Source organism: Cupressus sempervirens, chromosome 7, assembly GCF_028749045.1.
Source record: "Cupressus sempervirens isolate cs-2001-9-10 chromosome 7, ASM2874904v1, whole genome shotgun sequence".
In the NCBI taxonomy this organism is placed as follows: domain Eukaryota; kingdom Viridiplantae; phylum Streptophyta; class Pinopsida; order Cupressales; family Cupressaceae; genus Cupressus; species Cupressus sempervirens.
In genome coordinates this window covers 130212879-130232883 of record NC_143124.1, presented here as the reverse complement: position 1 = coordinate 130232883, position 20005 = coordinate 130212879, and the positions used below count along the sequence as shown (strand labels likewise).

At 33.9% G+C, this 20005-nt stretch overlaps 1 pseudogene; it reads right to left on the bottom strand.

Moving 5' to 3' along the window:
* The window catches only part of LOC149545839 (uncharacterized), a 79867-nt pseudogene extending 67665 nt beyond the window's left edge, over window positions 1-12202 (bottom strand).
* Window positions 12203-20005: the final 7803 nt, after the last annotated feature.

Genomic DNA, 20005 nt, shown 5'->3' with positions numbered 1-20005 from the left:
CACCACTTGGGGCCTGATGTTGTAATTGGGGGGGCTTACCACTTTGGGCTTGCTGCCTTTCTAAGGCCACCACCTTGTTACTCATTTTTTGTATTAGAGAAAAACTATCCTCTAATCTCTTCCCTTGGTCCTTCAACTCCTTCCCCTACTCTTGCAATTTTTTATCCAGAGTCCTCTCTCTTTTATCTGTATTCAGCACTAGACCTTGGAGCATTTCCTTGAGTTCCTCTATTCCATTTGAGGATGTGGAAGCTTGGGGAACTGGAGTAAGGGCTTGTGACGTAGAAATTGTAGGAAGGGGGGCTATTCTGGTTGGTGGTTGGGAACATCAGGAAAGAAAGGCATAGGAGGCCTTGGAGCCAACTTTCCTCCTTGTATGAGGATGTTCTCAGCTTTTATAGCTATCTCATAAGCATTCGACAATGTATCTCCTCCCGTAGTTTGGATTGTAGTGGCAATGTCACTGTTGAAAGCTCTAAGGTAATGCAAGAAGGCATTACTAGGGGTAGGTTTCACTATAGTAGGTATTCTATCCCATGTCTTTTGGAATCTGTAATTAAAAGTCATACATTCATGGGGGGCTCTTTTTATTGTAGTCAGCTGCTCTAGTAGTGACAAATGGTCACTCTTATCCTCAAAATGTTTGCATAATCCTGCTCCTAGTCCATCCCAATCAGTTATGGAACCATGAGCTAAGCCTCTATACCACTGTAATGTTTTTCATTTTAAAGATGAGGCTAGAAGTCTGACAACAACATCGTCTTCTATAATACCATGAATATTGCAGACATTCACTACCTCTTGGATATGCTCTAAAGGGGAAATAGAAGTTTCACCAGTAAAATCAAGTATACTTTTTAGTGCAGATACTGGTATATCATGTCTTTGGGCTAACAACAGAGGACTTCCACCATTAAAGGTGGCAAAAGCGTGAACTCTTGGCTGTGCCATATAAACAAGTGTTCTATTGATGAGTGTTGATGGCAATCTAGGCTGAGTTCGAATAGTAGGGGGAGTAGAGACAGATCTTACAGGTATATCAACTATTATTCTACCCCTAACTGGTGATAATGAAGAACTAGTCCTTCTTCTCCTAGGATTTGAAAGAGAAAGCTCTTGATATTGAAATTTACCTCTAGAAGACGCCCTTGTTTCAGTCCTGGGCATGAATTACTGCAAACTAGGTCTGGAACTAGACTTTTTTGATGTTCAGAGTCGCTAAGTACTTGAAGAATCAGTCTCTTAAAGGCTTGAAAACTGAAGCCAGCACTACTTCTTCAGCATTTATCTCTAGAATCCTTTCTTCTTGACACCAGTAGACCTGAAATCTTCTGATATGGGTCCCACCAGGCGTGCCAAAAATTGTTGTCACTTAGGTCTGAACCCTTGTCCAAGGCCTAGGCGTGAGGACGACCTAGTGAAACATGGAAACAACCTCCACGCTGTGGGACTTGAACTGCGAGGTTGAGTCTCCGGAGAAGGCCGGCTTCCTTTTACTATCAGGGCACACCTATCTATTCTCAGAAGGGAAAGGGAGAAGGAGAGCATTAAAGAAAATCTACCTAGTCTAATCTAAGGCGGTGATGCACCAAAACAGAGTGTTCAAACTCATTTCTGCCCATATATGCACTACGAAACTAGGGTAACATTCAAGGTCATACATTCATTCAGACTTATATCGGCCAACAGCCACATACAAATAAGGAGAGCAATTGAATAACACCAGAAATAGAAGATTTCACTTGTATACTATTCAATAGGCCAAAGGTGGATGCAGTATGCAGACCACTGATCTCAACAATACATCAATGAGAGGCTAAACGCTACACACACACGTTGATGGCTGAAAGAGATGATATAGGATGTTTTATCTAGCTCAGAGACAAAAGGATTTTACACTGCAAGTCTGCGAGCAGCAGTCGAGAAAATCAGGAAGAGTCGACCCTTACAAAATGTACAAAATCTGCCTTTATAGTTCAAGCGTAACTGAGATCTTTTATTGCTAAAATGACCCTGCAACTACCTACCATTGAGTCCCATGGAAGACAATCATGGAAAAAATCTCCAAAAAATTTGATCTCTTTCGCCAATAATGTCCTGAGAAGACTGAAAACGGCACCATAACTGTGCTCCGACCTAATATATGGATCAACGGATGAATGGAGTGTCATTCTGTGTTTTACATTTACTCTGGTAGGTCGAGATTGATCATGGAGATCAGATTGCATGACAAAATTGATTATCTTCGCTTCCTAGTTCATGAATCCGTCGAAGTCCAAAGGTCAACCGGGCTCCTTATGCATCAACTAGGCTGCGCGAGCCAATTGCATTTCTTTATTTTGCCACTTGGAGGTCCTCCCATAGTTAGCCACCCTTCATTGGACTAACTGGGCCACCTTGAATACTATCATGACTGTGACGGTTACACTAACCGCCCACCGCCATCCTAGACTGCACCGACAGGACACATGTTGACAAGGCGTTGTGTCGCCAACATAACCCTCGCACATCTCTGCCATAGCGCGATGGCACCTACCATCGATCGGCCTCGATCCAATGATCATGGAGACTTGTCATTCTACAACCTATTTCCCTTGTAAATCACTGGGCCCGTGACACATGTGGCACTTCCCTATTGGTCCGACGATCGCTTAATCCTTACTGCGCCAGCTGCATGAAACATGGTTCCACCATGACACATGGAGCACAAGCGCTATGTCGCCGACGTTAACTCCCAAGTAAGTCTTGATAGCGAGACAGTGCTAGTCATAGATCCCTGTGGATCCGACGATCGTGAAGACTCGCCATTCGTGCTGAGACTACTGGCCCCGCTGTATGCCATGCGCTAACTTATATACATGTCACCTCCTTATTTGGTTCGACAAAACACTAGCTGGCAACCCAAGACCTGATCTACAGAGCGACCACGTGTCAGCTAGGCTCCATGTCACTATGCAGAAATCGAGGTCAAATTCCCATAGTGCCATAGCGCCCACTGACAGCGTGCCCTGAGATTTACATGTGTCCCCATCCGATTCGCCACGTCGACTGCGCTTGCACAATACCCGCTGGGACCCATCCATCTGATCATTCCTTACCATGGTGAACTTTTCGTTTGGGTGCTATGTCGCCATCGAAAAATGCGTGGGTTTTTCGTTGGCACCATGGCGCCTTGCCGTATTTTTGAAACCTCCGGGCCGTGAAACTTATTTTCTTGTCTCCATGAAACCTCTGACCTACCATACTCTGTAATCTGCGATCGGACCCATCCCACTCGGTGCCATATCTATAACTGCACCACACTCTGGATGACACCTGGCGATCCTTGGTGAGACCTGGTCCTGTCGATCCACATGGCAGATGGTCGCCATGTCGCTATGATAAAATCTGCACATCTCCGCCATAGCGGGATGGCACCATCCATTGATGCGACCCAATTCGACAATCGTGGGGACTCGTCATACCTCGTGCTTCCGCCCTCCATGTTGATACACCTAGCATCGCCTTGAGACACAGCCCCACCTGACATGCATCACTAGGGCACGATGTCGCTGTCATAACCCTCGCGCAACTCCTCCATAGCGCAATGGTGCTTTACTATTGATTTGAGCTAATCCTACGATGGTGAACGTAAGCCCCGACTGTGTTAGCCATGCCAACAGGAACTCTGACCTAGCACACATGGTTCCTCCTGATTCGTCGCTGCAACACCTGATCATGCCAGTCGTTGAAACTCACCGCCGCGACTATTTTCGCCGAGCGCTATGTCGCTATGGATAATTTCCAGCCGATATGCGATAGCAACATAATGCCAAGGGTGTCAAGAAACTTTTCTGTCCTGTGAAATGTCGGACCCACCCCTGCAACGTGTCGTCAAGGCATCATCACACTATAATAAATATCGTGCATTTCCCTTATAGTGCGATGGTGTCAACCGTTGGTACCGCTTAGATCTGACGGCTAGAAACGTGCAAGTTGTAACATTAAAACACTTATTCGAGACTAACCATTGCACGAGCCACACTTTCAAAATTTAAATTCTTGGCGGTAAAACCAGAGGTAACAGCGACCATTGGAATATGGGTGACTAATGAGTTGTCTCCCCTACAAAATCAATGTAGGATGCAGATCATCCATTTTCACTCATTATTCATAGAATCTTTGTTATTACATGACTTGTACATACCGATTTACAAAACCCTAATTGACACTAAAATTGTAGACTTATTCACTACCTTCTCTCTAAAGACTTATTAGTTGTTTGATTAGGTCAAGTGTATGTGTACCTCACACATGTAGGAGCTCAATTTATTTGAAAAATGTAAAATACCTTACACCCATATTTTTAGGCTTTAATTTCTCCATCTTTAAATTTATTGAATATAAAATTACATGTTTAGTTATTAGTCCTATTTTTTTATGTAGATAGTTTTGTAAATTATATAGTTATTTTTGTGAGATCTAATTTGATAGGTATTGATTTTTCCAGTAATGAAAAACTAGCAATTGCACTCCAACAAAGTGCAATGGTTATGCCAATAGGAAGATATACTTGGATAATATATTGAAGAGAAGGGAGAAAACTATTTTTGAGCATTTTGTAAATATTTCAAATAAAAATATTGTTTGTGTCTATAGCATAAGATGGGTTAAAAATGTTTTTTTTTTACCAAAAAGTGAAACTTTTTAATTAGACACAACTGATTTGAAACCTTGGCCCTATCTCTCTTCCACGGCATTTAGTTCACTGAAGGGAAATGGCACCACAAAACCATCATTATTTTAGCAAACAAGTATTAAACATACCCAACCCCTTATCAAACTTATTTTTGAATGTTTAAGTTGTGGAGGAGTCACATGCTTATCCATAATGGCTAGGGGAAATGACCTAATACTTCAATGGCTTCCAATGATTGTGATAGGAGTTGTTGACTTGATATCTACACTTATTAATTTAATATCCATATTTATTCACTTAATGTCCAATTGTTTGATAACATCGCACCAATATTTTGACTTTAAAGTTGTTAGTACAATGATGACTACCAAAAACTGAATGAAATGCACCCTTAGTTGCAAAAAGAAACCAATGATGCAATGCCATGTTAGATGTGCAAGTATGTGTACCCTTTTTGCAAAACCATTAATCTTAATTTTTAATTGGGTTGTTTTGGCCAAGTTGAAAAAAGCATGCTTATGTGGCATCATAATTGATGATGTGGACTTGAAACCTTTATATTATAAGAATATAATTCACCAAGTAAGATGTTGTAAAAAGCTAGGAGTGATATGAAATTTCCAAGATTTTGATAACTTCAAAGTTAGGGTGCTTGAGTATCAGGGTTTTTCCACTATCAAACTCAAATTTAAGTAGGGATGGAGTGTATAAAAAATATTAAAATTGCAAAATGTTTAATTCAATTTGCAATTGGATGGCAAGCAGGTGCTAAAATAAATAGAAATGGTAGAAATTTCAGTTCAAGTTTAGATTAAATTAAAAATGATCCTAATTGAAGCCCACCAAACTAAAATATCTAATGGACAATAAATACTCACAACAAATGCAATACATTTTCCAAAGGTGCAAGTACAAAGACACTTTCATAATCACATATCATATTTTATATTAAAGGTCATTGGCAAACCTTGTGCTCATTCAAGAAACAACATGAGACTTACAAGATTATTCAAGATCCTTATGAGAAACCACACCAAAATAACAATTGGAAGACCAAGAGTCACAACTTAGAATTTCACAAAGGTGCTTGTCTTGGAATTTGAACCAAGATTTCCACAATGGGAACTCATTGCTTCAACCAGCTAAGATGAACCCCTTGGACAACATATAAGATATTTTTAAAATATTATGGGCTTAGTATAACCTACATATTATATAGTCATATTAAAAGCCGATCTTTTTTTGCTTAAGCTTGGTTATGTTGCCCTGTATTTAAATTCATTCATTTCACTATTACAATGTATGATCATCATAAAAGAGAGGAAGGAAAATGAAAAGACTTTCATCAATATATGTGTCCTACTCAATGTTATCAGGAAAAAATGACAACGCAAGGATAGTTCATAATTTTTTCATGGGTACTTACCGATCGTCTTATTAAATCCAAACTTTGATTAAAGAGAGAACATACATTGGCATGTCAAGATTTTCATTCGCATGAAGATAAATAAAATAAAACACATTTCCTATCACAAAGTTCTAGTTCTTTGTTTCCCTCTTTTTGATACTTGAGGGTGGCTAGGGATCATTTCTTGGTTGTACTCAATCATATATATTTTGAGCATATTGTGCTTGGCATAAGAAATAATCAAGGATATTTTGAAAAACATCGCTAAAGTTTACAACACTTTTATAAACATCTTAGTTATTAACTACAATGCCCATAAACCCAAATAGATCAATCTTATTATTGACTTCATTAATTTACCCCCCAAAAAATAAGGATACAAACATTGGCTATATATTTATAGATGACATTTTAAATGTTATTTTTGTGTTCATGTTTTGTTTTTAATAGATACAAAATTTAGTATCCCATTTTTGTGTATCTATAGACTACTAGAACTATTCTGGATGCTCCATCCTTAGAAAGCATGAGCAATAGAATGATCTCTAAGGATGTCTCTTCAAACTAAAGAATGATCGTTAGAATGAACAATAGTAAGATGTTCCTTTTCTGCTTGTAAGGCCAAGTAATAATGAGTCATAAAATTGAACAAATTTCTAGTACATTATAGGTTTTGTAGAAACTCAAATTCAAATATTCTGACATCGACATGGTTTCATTTTTTCATCGTCATATTTATGCGAAGGAGTTTTGTCAAAAAAAATTCTAGAGAACTCATGAGCCCTGCCTTTAGCAAGGTATGTTGGGTGGAATTAGTTCTCTGTCATATATAAGAAAAATAAATTAATGCACACAATGTGTTCAATGATGCTTCATCCTTGGGGAGAAATATAAATTGTTGATAAAAAAAGTTAGGTTGAGCATCTCAAATATTAAATGCCTTTACTATAATTAAGTATAGTTATAAATAAATAAATAGGTAAATAGTTTTAAAAAAATTTAATGTGTAATTTGAATAAATAAATAAATATATATATAGGTAGGTGTGTGTGTGTGTGTGTGTGTGTGTGTGTGTGTGTGTGTGTAGATAGATAGATAGATAGATAGATATTGTGTGTGTTCGTGCGCTTGTGCTAGATAAAACATGTTAAAGTAGTGTCAATTTCACTATTTCATAATTGAAGTATGATAGAGTAAGTTAGTATTTTTAATTTTTTTGGTATTAAAATTATTTATTGTATCTATTTTTTTTAATGCAAGATTGAGTTTTTTGATATAGAAGGAAAGTTAGGAACTTGAAGATTAGAGTAATTTTAAATAGACTCAGTCCTATAAATCATGTTCAGTCATAAAAAATGTAATCTATGAGTTATGTGGTAGCAAGTGCTAATACATGTAAATTTTAGAACTAATGGTTTGGGCAAGTTGATGTGACTATAAATGTTGTCATACTAAATTTTATCATGATACTAATAGTACAAAAGTGATGGGAAGATTTTGGATGGTATAGAGAAGGGACTATGTATGGTGGTCAAGTTGGAGAAATTTGTCGGCTTCATAGCTGGCTCCCAAAACATGTTTGGCCAAAATTTTCTGACTTGAACTATTCTAGTAATGGAGTGTCGATGGCAAGGATGTGACAATTTTCAGAGTAACATTCATGAGGTAATAGCCTGATCAACTAGATTAATGATAAATATAATTTAAATTGTAAATATTTATTATTTTTATTAATAAATAATTTTATTCAAAGATTTAATATTTATCTAATAGAGGTTCTCACTATTTACTAAATACTAATATATTAAATGTAACTATAATAAAATAATGTTATATTTTATATAGATGGTTATTACATGACATTAATTTGATTAATAGTGATTCTATGTTGAGATTTTAAAATACTTAATTATAATTAATATTATTGGTATACAGAGATAGATTTGGAATTTTCTTTTGAGTGTGTGGAGGTTTTTTCATCTTTAAGAGTTTATATATAGATTTTGAGTGCAAATTGGGGTGATTTTGAGTTCATTTCTTGTTCAAGATCAATTGAGAGCACATACAAGGAAGTTAACTAATAATGATGTATTGTTAGGACAAAGACTCCATTAATGACCAATAAAAGTAATACATAGTTAAAGAATATATTAGTATGATTTAAAATTCATCGACCATTCATTTAGTCATTTGTTTGGGTGACTAAATATTAGATACCAATTGTTTATTCATTTATTTGATCATTTATTTAGCCACTTATATTAGTCCATCCTTTTGATTTTAGCCAATGACCAAATTAATCATTTATTTAGTCACTTATAAATTACAAAATATTACTAGAATTTGATCACCTTTAGTCATGTGACTAAAAGTTTTAGTAATGTAGTCATTTATTTGCCAAAATTATACTAGTGAAGGGATTCATGAAGATGTGAAACCACCTATTGATGGTCCTATGCAAAGATGTGGAACTTAGACTCTAGAACATATCTCTTTGAAGTCATTCACCAGGATGATATAAGGTTAGAACACAAGTGACTACAAACTCTTGAGAAGCATATTGTTCAAAACCATCACAAGGCTTCCAGAATGATAGATCAGGATTTGCCATTCAATATATTGACTACATTTGTTGAACTTTGCATACTCTTTTCCAAGGCGTGTTCAACAATTGTATATATTTAAACATCTTGTGCCGAGCAAGATATGTTCAATACTTGTGTGCATTTTAATATTGATAGTATTGAACCCAATTATTTTCCTTCCTAAGAATATTAGGGTATAGATGATTGTATATCTATATTGGAAATAACCTAATATATATGAAATTGATATGTGATGCCTATCTTATTAATATAAATTGAATATAAAATATTTTTCTTTAACATCAAATTATCTACAATATTTTATATTGTGACTATCTTAATAAGTTAATTTAATTAGTTGTTATCAAATTTAGTATACTAAATTTGTACAATTTTCAATGGCACAAAATGGAAGTGCAAAATACACAATCAGTACCTCTAAAATAATAACTAGTAATGGTATGATTTATTTAATCAACATCTTGCAAGGAGGTAGAATGAATTACTACTAATGATATACTTTATTTTATTAGCAACACTTGCAATGAAAGTGAATACCATTAAATAGTCACAATTTAACTCAGAAGATTGTCTCAAAAAGAATAAACTATCCACCAAAACAATCTACAAACTCAAAAAAATAAGTGAACTACACCCAATTTTTCAAAATCAACATAACCCTTGCACCACTTGGTTCATGTGCTGGCATGAATGGCGAGCATCTAAATAATCAATAAGTTTGGTTAATTTAAAAAGGGTTTTGAGGTTTAAAATTATAGTAATGATCCCTACAAAATTTAATGGCTTAATCTGAGTTTTTTTAGCACAATGTACACAAACATATAGATAAAACCCCTCTCATGTGAACATTTTGAAGTTAGTTATTTTTCCTTGACTTTTCCACTCTAGGACAAGAGTAGGATTAGCCACACAAAGATAAGCACCACCTAAGATGCAACTTTCATAATGTTTACTATTAAATAGACCTTTGGGAAGCTCAATCATATAGAGATATTAGTTTAAAAACATATGCATCAAAAATATAAACTAAGGGGAGGACCCCATGTGGTTGCTAAAATTATTTTGGCTAGAAGCTGCTACTCCATTTTTTAACCAAAAAATTGTGAAGTTGGTGGTTTCGTGTAAGAAAAATTTGTGCTTATTTTTAAGCATCCTCTTTTAAATCAAAATTTTAAATGAATATCTATTGCAAATTAGATTTGGAAGAAAAAATTTAGGCAAGAGGAAAAACATTGATGAAGATATCTATGAAGTAATACATTTACCTGGAAATGCAGTATATTACCAATCTGCTCTGGATGCCAAAGCCGATATGATGAGTGCTCACTTGCCATCTCTCTTCCCATGTCCCTCAGATGATCGTGCATCCGTATCTTCTTCTCATTGAAGGCGTTATGTTTCTCGGAAACCAGCTCCACAAGACACTTATTTACAAGTGTTTGTAAACCGCCCAGGCCACTCCAACCCGATCCATCCCACAGTGCTGTAGCTGTGCTTTCGCCGATGAGAAAACAAGCCGCATCCAAGAACATCTCTCTGTCTTCTTTATCCAGAGCATCATAGCTAACTTGTAGCCTTTTTGTGATGTAGCTAGGCAATATTCTTGAGATTTTATCTAATTGGGATTCCCAGTAAACAAAGGAATCCTCACCATGTAGTTGTCCCTCTAATACCTTCAGAGATAAAGGCAGACCATTGCAAACCTGGACGAATTTGTCAACCAGAGTGTCAAATCTGGTGGGTGGAGAAGACTTCTGGAAAGCATGCCTGCAGAATAAATTCTTCGCTACTGAGCTCTCAAGTCTTGGCACTTCGTAAATGTTTGAGATACCCATCGATTTAAGAACATCCCTTTTGCGGGACGTCACAATTACCATACTTTGGGATCCGAGTTTGAGTTTATTTGGCAAAAGAGCATACAACTGATCGATGTGATCCAAGTCATCCAAAACAATGAGGGCCCGAACAGAGCTCAAACGATTTGTGAGTACCACTTTGCCTTCGTCGACACCGTCTAATGACAAATTTTCAACGCCAAGGTCTGTAAGAATCTTTTTCAGCTTCTCAGGCAGAGCATTTCTGGATGTCGCATCCCGCACGTCGGGAACAAAACCGCATTTCTGAAATGAGCGAAAGTTTTTGTTGAAGAGCTCTTTGGCTAAAGTGGATTTCCCAATGCCACCCATGCCCACGATCCCCGTGAGTTTTTCACTGTCTTCTTCACTTGTGACTGATTCGACAAAAACCTTGTACTAGTTCATCCAAACCAAGTGGATATTCGGCTACATGTATGGGATCTATTTTCATTAATCCCAATGCTCTATTCACAATGGTCTTCAAAACTTCGGCCTCATCCCTAAACATTATCGGCGAAAAATAAAAATCAAAACAAAACACACAATACGAATTAAGTAGAACCTATATATTGTAGAATCTGAAAACAGGTAAAGAATAGAGAGTATAATACAACACACAAAACAACAATTATTTCCATGCACTAATTAAAATTACATTACAATCATTTAAAATGAATATATTGCGTGTTCTGCAACGCTACAAACTCCTTCTATGCAGATATTCACTCTATCATAAACAATGCAAACTGATACAATTTTTTCAGTTCCTCTTGCATGAGCAGATAAATATTAAAGAATATATAGAATACAAAAAATTATCAGTTCCTCATGCATCACTTTTCTCAACATATATGGAATACAAAACTTGACTATCGAGGAGAAAAAGAAACAATACATACTTATTATTGTTAACCTGTAAGCCGGAAAGGGATGAAATTTTGTGTATTGCCACTTTCCACTGATCGAGCCTTTCCTTGGTGTATCTACCTTTCTTTGCATGTTGTGAGAACGCATCGGCATATATTCATTTTCCTTGATCAATATATCTGAGATCAGAGGGATCAACATGATAGAAAATGGGAACGATTGTAGCAGGGGCTCTGATTTTGAGCATGTAAGCAAGCTCATCCAGACACCATGAGGATTAGGCATAGTTGGGAGAGAAAATGGCAATGTGAAGAGAGGCACTATTCATTGCTGCTTGTATTTCACTCTGTATCACATCGCCGGGCCGAATTGCACCTACATCAAGGAAAGCGCACAATCCCTTGCTATCAAGGGTTTCCTTATTTTTTTTGGCGAATGTGTATTTCGTATTGCTTCCGTGATGGTTAATGAAAATTTGGCAGAGCTCCGTGGACGCAGACTCGAAGAATGGTGGGAACTGATCAAATATGTTTTGGCGATCAGCCTCATGTAGCATTTGCCGGCTGAGGTCAATAGCTCGCATAAACCTGCGGAATGGAATAAGGCAGATATGTACCAAGATGTTTAGAATGGACAGACACCATTCCTGCAACAATTTAGGGATCTCCATTAAAAAGTTCCCATTTTGCCTGGGCCTTGAAGAAGGTTCAGGCTGCTCAAAAGCCTCTTCCAGTTCAGGCTGCTCAATAGTGTCTTCGAGCTCAGGCTGCTCAGAATTGGAAGCCATTTCAAAGGATCCAAATTATCCTTAATACAGAGAAGAGACAGAACCACGGTCGCAAATAGAGCGAAAGAATGCTATGCGAGAAGAAAATAAAGATTTGGAGAAGAAGAAGAGCGAAAACATAGAAAATGGGCTGTCCAAAACCACGGGAGTTCGTAAATTTTTTTACGTAAATTTTTTTACAAAGAAGCGTCTCCGTTGAAGACGGCTACCTACGAATGCGGCCATGTTTACGTAGATTGCACCATACATAAAATAGCATAACTATAATTGCAACAAACGTACATATATAAATAGTCTAAATTAATAGATGGTAACATGGATGACAGTGGATGACCATGCAAGCGCTCTGGGGCACCGGCTATCTAATTGATTATATTTAATGTATCATGCACATTTTAGGCATCATGGCATACGTAGGCATTATGGTTGTAACAAGTGATGGAAGTGGAAGTAAAACATCTATGAGAACCATGCACTATTCTATCTTGCAAATGTGAGGCAACTTAGGGAAAAATACCTGATTTAGAGAAAACAGTTTCCCATATCATATAGAGGAAAATACCTCATATAGGGAAATATTTAATATTCACTCCCAAATTCAATCAAGAAGATTTAAATATAAATTGATATAACATATATTTAGTAATCTTGAACTTTCAGAGTTCATCATGGAATTTTTTTATTTTTATTTTTTAAATTTGCAAGTCAAAAATCATACTCATAATCTTCTAAATAAAGCATAACCAAATCTTAGAAATATTTTGTAGTCTAAGAGTCTTGCAGAATTACTATTGTAATTGCTTGATACTTGGACAACATGACATGTTGGATGTAATCTTATGATTCTATTATGAGAAATTTGTGTTTTGTGGATCTGAATATCTGTGTTATTGTTATATTATGATATGTGGTTAATTGTTGATGGCTAGGATTTGGGGATTCTCCTACCTTTTACAGCATCAGTTTTACTTATAAATGTTATTTAAAAATTAAAATGTTGTAAAGATAGACAAAGTTTAAGTGTACTGATAATTTGATTTTGATAATGTAATGATGAAAACCTCAAAAAATTAATAATAAATATAAATATGATTTGTGAAGAAAATAAATTTATATTTGCATTCAGATGTTACTTTGAATTTTGAATTAAAAATAAAATTATAAAAGAAATTAAGTTGTGAGTTTTGAAAAACTTCCTCTAATTTTGACTCAATTATTGCAATTAATTTAATTACTATTTAATTGAATTTATTTTAATTATATTTATTTTTAACTTTTCCTTAATCTGAAGTTTTTTATTGGCTGAGTTAAATTTTGCAAAAGATTTTATTATTTTTTCAATTCAAGAAAATAACAATTATAGAATTTCTAAAAAAATTTGAAAAGTTTTTTTTGGAGAGTATAGAATATACCATTTGCTGTTTAAACATTCCCATGGTCTAAAAGTGTCATTTTAAAATCTTCACCTAGAATCTAGAAGTGACCATTGGAACATGGGTGACACCTAGAATCCAGAAGCGACCATTGGAATATGGGTGACTAATGAGTTGTCTCCCCTACAAAATCAATGTAGGATGCAGATCATCCATTTTTGCTCATTATTCATAGAATCTTTGTTATTACATGACTTGTACATACCGATTTACAAAACCCTAATTGACACTAAAATTGTAGACTTATTCACTACCTTCTCTCGAAAGACTTATTAGTTGTTTGATTAGGTCAAGTGTATGTGTACCTCACACATGTAGGAGCTCAATTTATTTGAAAAATGTAAAATACCTTACACCCATATTTTTAGGCTTTAATTTCTCCATCTTTAAATTTATTGAATATCAAATTACATGTTTAGTTATTAGTCTTATTTGTTTGTTTAGATAGTTTTGTAAATTATATAGTTATTTTTGTGAGATCTAATTTGATAGGTATTGATTTTTCCAGTAATGAAAAACTAGCGATTGCACTCCAACAAAGTGCAATGGTTATGCCAATAGGAAGATATACTTGGATAATATATTGAAGAGAAGGGAGAAAACTATTTTTGAGCATTTTTTAAATATTTCAAATAGAAATAATGTTTCTATCTATAGCATAAGATGGGTTAAAAATGTTTTTTGTTGACCAAAAAGTGAAACCTTTTAATTAGACACAACTGATTTGAAATCTTGGCCCTATCTATGTTCCATAGGATTTAGTTCGCTGAAGGGAAATGGCACCACAAAACCATCATTATTTTAGCAAACAAGTATTAAACATACCCAACCCACTATCAAACTTATTTTTGAATGTTTAAGTTGTGGAGGAGAAAAATGCTTATCCATAATGGCTAGGGGAAATGACCCAATACTTCAATGGCTTCCAATGATTGTGATAGGAGTTGTTGACTTGATATCTACACTTATTAATTTAATATCCATATTTATTCTCTTAATGTCCAATTTTTTGATAACATCGCACCAATATTTTGACTTTAAAGTTGTTAGTACAATGATGACTACCAAAAACTGAATGAAATGCACCCTTAGTTGCAAAAAGAAACCAATGATGCAATGCCATGTTAGATGTGCAAGTATGTGTACCCTTTTTACAAGACCATTAATCTTAATTTTTAATTGGGTTGTTTTGGCCAAGTTGAAAAAAGCATGCTTATGTGGCATCATAATTGATGATGTGGACTTGAAACCTTTATATTATAAGAATATAATTCACCAAGTAAGATGTTGTAAAAAGTTGGGAGTGATATGAAATTTCCAAGATTTTGATAAGTTCAAAGTTAGGGTGCTCGAGTATCATGGTTTTTCCACTATCAAACTCAAATTTAAGTAGGGATGGAGTGTATAAAAAATATTAAAATTGCAAAATGTTTAATTCAATTTGCAATTGGATGGCAAGCAGGTTCTAAAATAAATAGAAGTGGTAGAAATTTCACTTCAAGTTTAGATTAAATTAAAAATGATCCTAATTGAAGCCCACCAAACTAAAATATCTAATGGACAATAAATACTCACAACAAATGCAATACATTTTCCAAAGGTGCAAGTACAAAGACACTTTCATAATCACATATCATATTTTATATTAAAGGTGATGGGCAAACCTTGTGCTCATTCAAGCAACAACATGAGACTTACAGTAAATTATACCTTACTCTGATGTCGTGTCCCATTGCATTGAAAGTCAGGCACCCTTGGTAGATAGAGAAGACAAATTAAATAATTTATTTTATCATTTTTAATTAGCCACATTGCATATGAAATCTTCAAATGGCTTGTTGAGTATGAGGGAATTCGACAAAAAATCCAATTTTAAGATCTTCAACAAGATGTGTCTTTAAATTTATTCTTCAATGATGTGGATTGATTACGATTTGACAGTTTGAAGTTAGTCATTTTTTCTTGACTTTTCCACTCTAGGACAAGAGTAGTCTTAGCCACACAAAGATAAGCACCACCTAAGATGCAACTTTCATAATGTTTACTATTAAATAGACCTTTGGGAAGCTCAATCATATAGAGATATTAGTTAAAAAACATATGCAACCGAAATATAAACTAAGGGGAGGAGCCCATGTGGTTGCTAAAATTATTTTGTCTAGAAGCTGCTACTCCATTTTTTTAGCAAAAAATTGTGAAGTTGGTGGTTTCGTGTAAGCAAAATTTGTGCTTATTTTTAAGCATCCTCTTTTAAATCAAAATTTTGAATGAATATCTATTGCAAATTAGATTTGGAAGAAAAAATTTAGGCAAGAGGAAAAACATTTATGAAGATATCTATGGTTTTTCGAATTTAAATAGGGTAAACTAATGAAATGTGTAGAAATTGATCAAGTTTAGCATTATAATTTTTAACAATTATTTGGATTAAGAATTGATATATTTGCATAATTTTTATAGATAATGTTTTAGTTGCTCAAAATTGTTTAAAATTAGGGGTCTAGTTCCCACCACAAAACTATATGGAAATAAATTTATTTCTCTTTAATCTTAGACTATGTTATAGATAGCATATATATCTAGAACATTCAAAAATAAAAATTGTCTTTAGACTTAAATTTTCACTGTTATAATAAATCAAAGTTCAACTCACAGAAAATAGATAGTTTTTATCTCCCACCACATTTTTCAAAACAAATCTATTCTAACCAGAATAAAAATTATACATTCTAGAAGAGGACTCTCTCCTCTAGAATGTCATATGAGTTTTAAATTTTTATGATATGGTTTACTATTTTTTTCTTTCTCAAAATTGACATCTTTTCGAGTGTTAAAATACATGGTTGTAGAATTTTTTAATTATAACATATGATATCTAATTAAAACACGATAAACTGTATATGAGAACATTCTCGACTTCGGTCTCTATAAAATGGTGTTTATAATTCATTAAAAATATATCATAAAAAAATAGTAAGAGTTATTGAAATGTCAGTTTTCAGAAATAATTATATTTCTTTAGTAATTGGATACAAACTAGTAGAAAACATGAAGTTAATAAACATTTCCAATTGGAAAACTGTGATACAATGTATAACTTAGCTAGAATAAATTTCTCTATATCATATCTTTGAAAAAGATTAATTTTTAGATAGAAATACTCAAATTCAGTTGTTCTGATTAGTCAGCCTAAAAGGTGACACAACTTTGTACTTCTACCCATGGATATTCCACTAACAAATAATATCAAAATTACAATGGGCCAAAGTCGACAATTACATTCATACATAGAATAGAAAAGTTTCTTCTGGTACTTGGCATAAAAGGAAATGGTGAACTGCAAATGCCAAGTCATGGTAACATCAAGTAGTTAGACCTTCGAAAAATGTAACTTTGGTTCCCTGAAACCACGAAGTGCCTATGAATTCCCCAACATTTTTGTCAAAATATTGGAACAGATATTTGATTAAAGAAAAACTGAAGACAATGGAAAAATAGTTGTAGCCAATCAATTTAAAAACTATAAATTTCAATTTATTAAAAAAAATTATATTACATGATTCTCAAATAACAATAAAATGTTGGGAATTCTATGTAACTAATGTCTGCCTCTATCACCTAATATTGGGATTCACGCCCACTCTTAGTCACCTAGCCTATTCTACATTTCCAACAAGACATAGATATGATTTGTTTTGTTGTTGAGTGTAAGGAAAATTATTTACTTGATCTTCAAAAGGAAAAAAAAAAAAAAAAATTACGACATAGGCCAACTCCTAGATATATTTATTTCAATTGTAAATTATTTGGTGTAGGAGCACCTAAGTAGAAAGGAATGCTAGGAGGTTACAAGAGAATAGACATTTGAGGTCATAAGTAAGGCTATGTGAAGCCATTTGTATGACATTGTTAATATTGTCTTGTTAAGGTCTTAATTTGGTCAAGAAGGTTAGAATATGAAAGAATGACAAATAAATGGTAAAGTGGATGTAAAATAGCTATTAAAATTTATTTTAGGGTAATTGAATGTCCATGAAAATATTTATTAAGTTTGGAGTTAAATTTTCAAATTTGTCACATTGACATAAAAAATTTGTAATGCAAAATTGCATGAAATGCATAAAACATTGTAAAAGGTGCAATTATGTTGTAAAGGGTAGGGTTATTGGTTCAAAGGGTGGTTGGGAAGTTATAAAGTACCCCAACTAGTATAAAATCATTGCATGTGTGTTCCAAACAATGAATGGAAAGAGGAAGATCATTTTGAATTAATCAACGTCTTCAAAATGTGTTGTTTTGATTGGTGTTAACTATATTTATGTTGAGTCTAGGTTGTGTATGGACCACTACAGCCTAGAAATATCATACAAAGTGTTTATTTTTTAAATTAAGATGAATAAGCTTCATTTTAGTTTTTTTTTTGAATGATTATTTGGACAAATGAATAAGTTATGAGTATTTTGGTGAAAGTGGTTGTTTGTAGATTTGAAAATCCCATCATATTGAAGGGTTTGGTATGGAAGCATTTGGTCAAGTTTGAGAACTGAAATGGATTCATTGGAAAGATATGTGAATCCACTTTTATTCCCTTTTTGTTTGATTCAATTGTATGCACATTTGGGAAAGCTGTGGACAGTTTAGCAAAAAGAAGTTTTTGTATACCTCCAATGGAGTTGCATACAATGATTTGTTCTCTCATAATGATTTATACATTGAAATAACTAATGGATTAGATATTATGAAACTATATTCGTATATGGTTACAACTTGATAAATTCATTTTGTGTAATTTGAAATTGTCTTGGGAAAGATATTGGATGCCATAGGCAATGTCACAACTTTTGTTTCTCATTTATGATAGTAAAATTGGGCCTTGGTGTAGAGACTATAACTTGAAAATGATTTATTCAGATTGGGCTCAATTGAATGGATATGATTTAGATTTATTCTTAATTTTATTGAATATTAACTAATTTTAATTGACTCTATGTAGACTACAATGGAAACATAATATGACGAAACAAGCTCTCTTATTTTGGATACACAATACCAAGTAGTGTGGAAGTTTACTATTCATATTCCATTTCTAGATAATTGCATCACTAGTTGTCCATTGTGAAGTATTTCCTATTTATCACAAGTTATGGTTTTGTACAATTAATTCTATGTAAATTGTCTTCTCACAAAGATGAGCCATTATAATAGAAACTTGTATGACTCCCATCTCTTAAAGGGTCCATAATATTTGTCGAAAAGCCTAAGGTAGTTGAGGATTGAATTGAAAATCTATGTTAACCACTCAACTAGTGGCCTCTTACATATTCTATTTTTCTTAGACGAAGGACCAACGTTCCAAAATTTAATTAGGAATTTATACCCAATGCTATTTATTCCTAGACAAGATCTTACTAATAAAAATCCTTCCATACTTTCACAAAGCTATAGTTGGATTTTTGTCTCGCTTCATTTCTTGGGATATATATTTTTCCTACTATTGACCTGCTCTATTTTCTCCATCTCAAGCCCTATATTTTCCTTGCTATTGGTCTACTCTATTTTCTCAAACTCAAGACCTATTATAATTGGTTATGATAGATCTATACTTTTCTTCATCTAACTTCAGGCAAGAACTTCAACACATTGTATCTCTTGTGAAGAAAAACTAATAGAAAAAAATATAAGAAGCATCCAAATAAATAAGAAAAATAAAATCTGAAAAAAAACGTCTACAATCAAAATCATGAAAGTATAATATAAGTTAATAAAGTAATTCAATTTTCAATAAAGTAAATAATTGTGCGCTTAATAAAACATTAAAACCATCTATCTCTCACTATAAAATGTTATATATATATATATATATATATATATATATATATATATATATATATATATATATATATATATATATATATATATATATATATATATATATATATATATATATATATATATATATATAGTTCAATCTATCAAAAAAATTATTTTAAAACAAACTCCAATTAATCTACCCTAACTACCCTTCTCGCTAATTCCAATTGAGGCTTACCCTATACATTATTAGCCTAAAGCCAGACTGATCAGCACATTAGACAGAGTAAACTATTCTAGAAGTCCTAATAATTTCTTAAAAGCCTCCACAACTCTTTTTCTGCTTCCCTCAACTAGCACCTCCTTCTCTATCCTGATTCCTTCCAGTGTTATGACCACTATATCTCCACCGTTTTCAAGGTGCAAGTATATTTGTACCACTTTCCTCTCCTCCCCGTTCAGCTCCTTTCCCTCCCTATAGAAAAAATAATTAGTCTCGCGTACATAGCCCAGCAGCTTGGCCTTCCTGACCGTAAGATCAGGAAACTTCGAGGAGTTC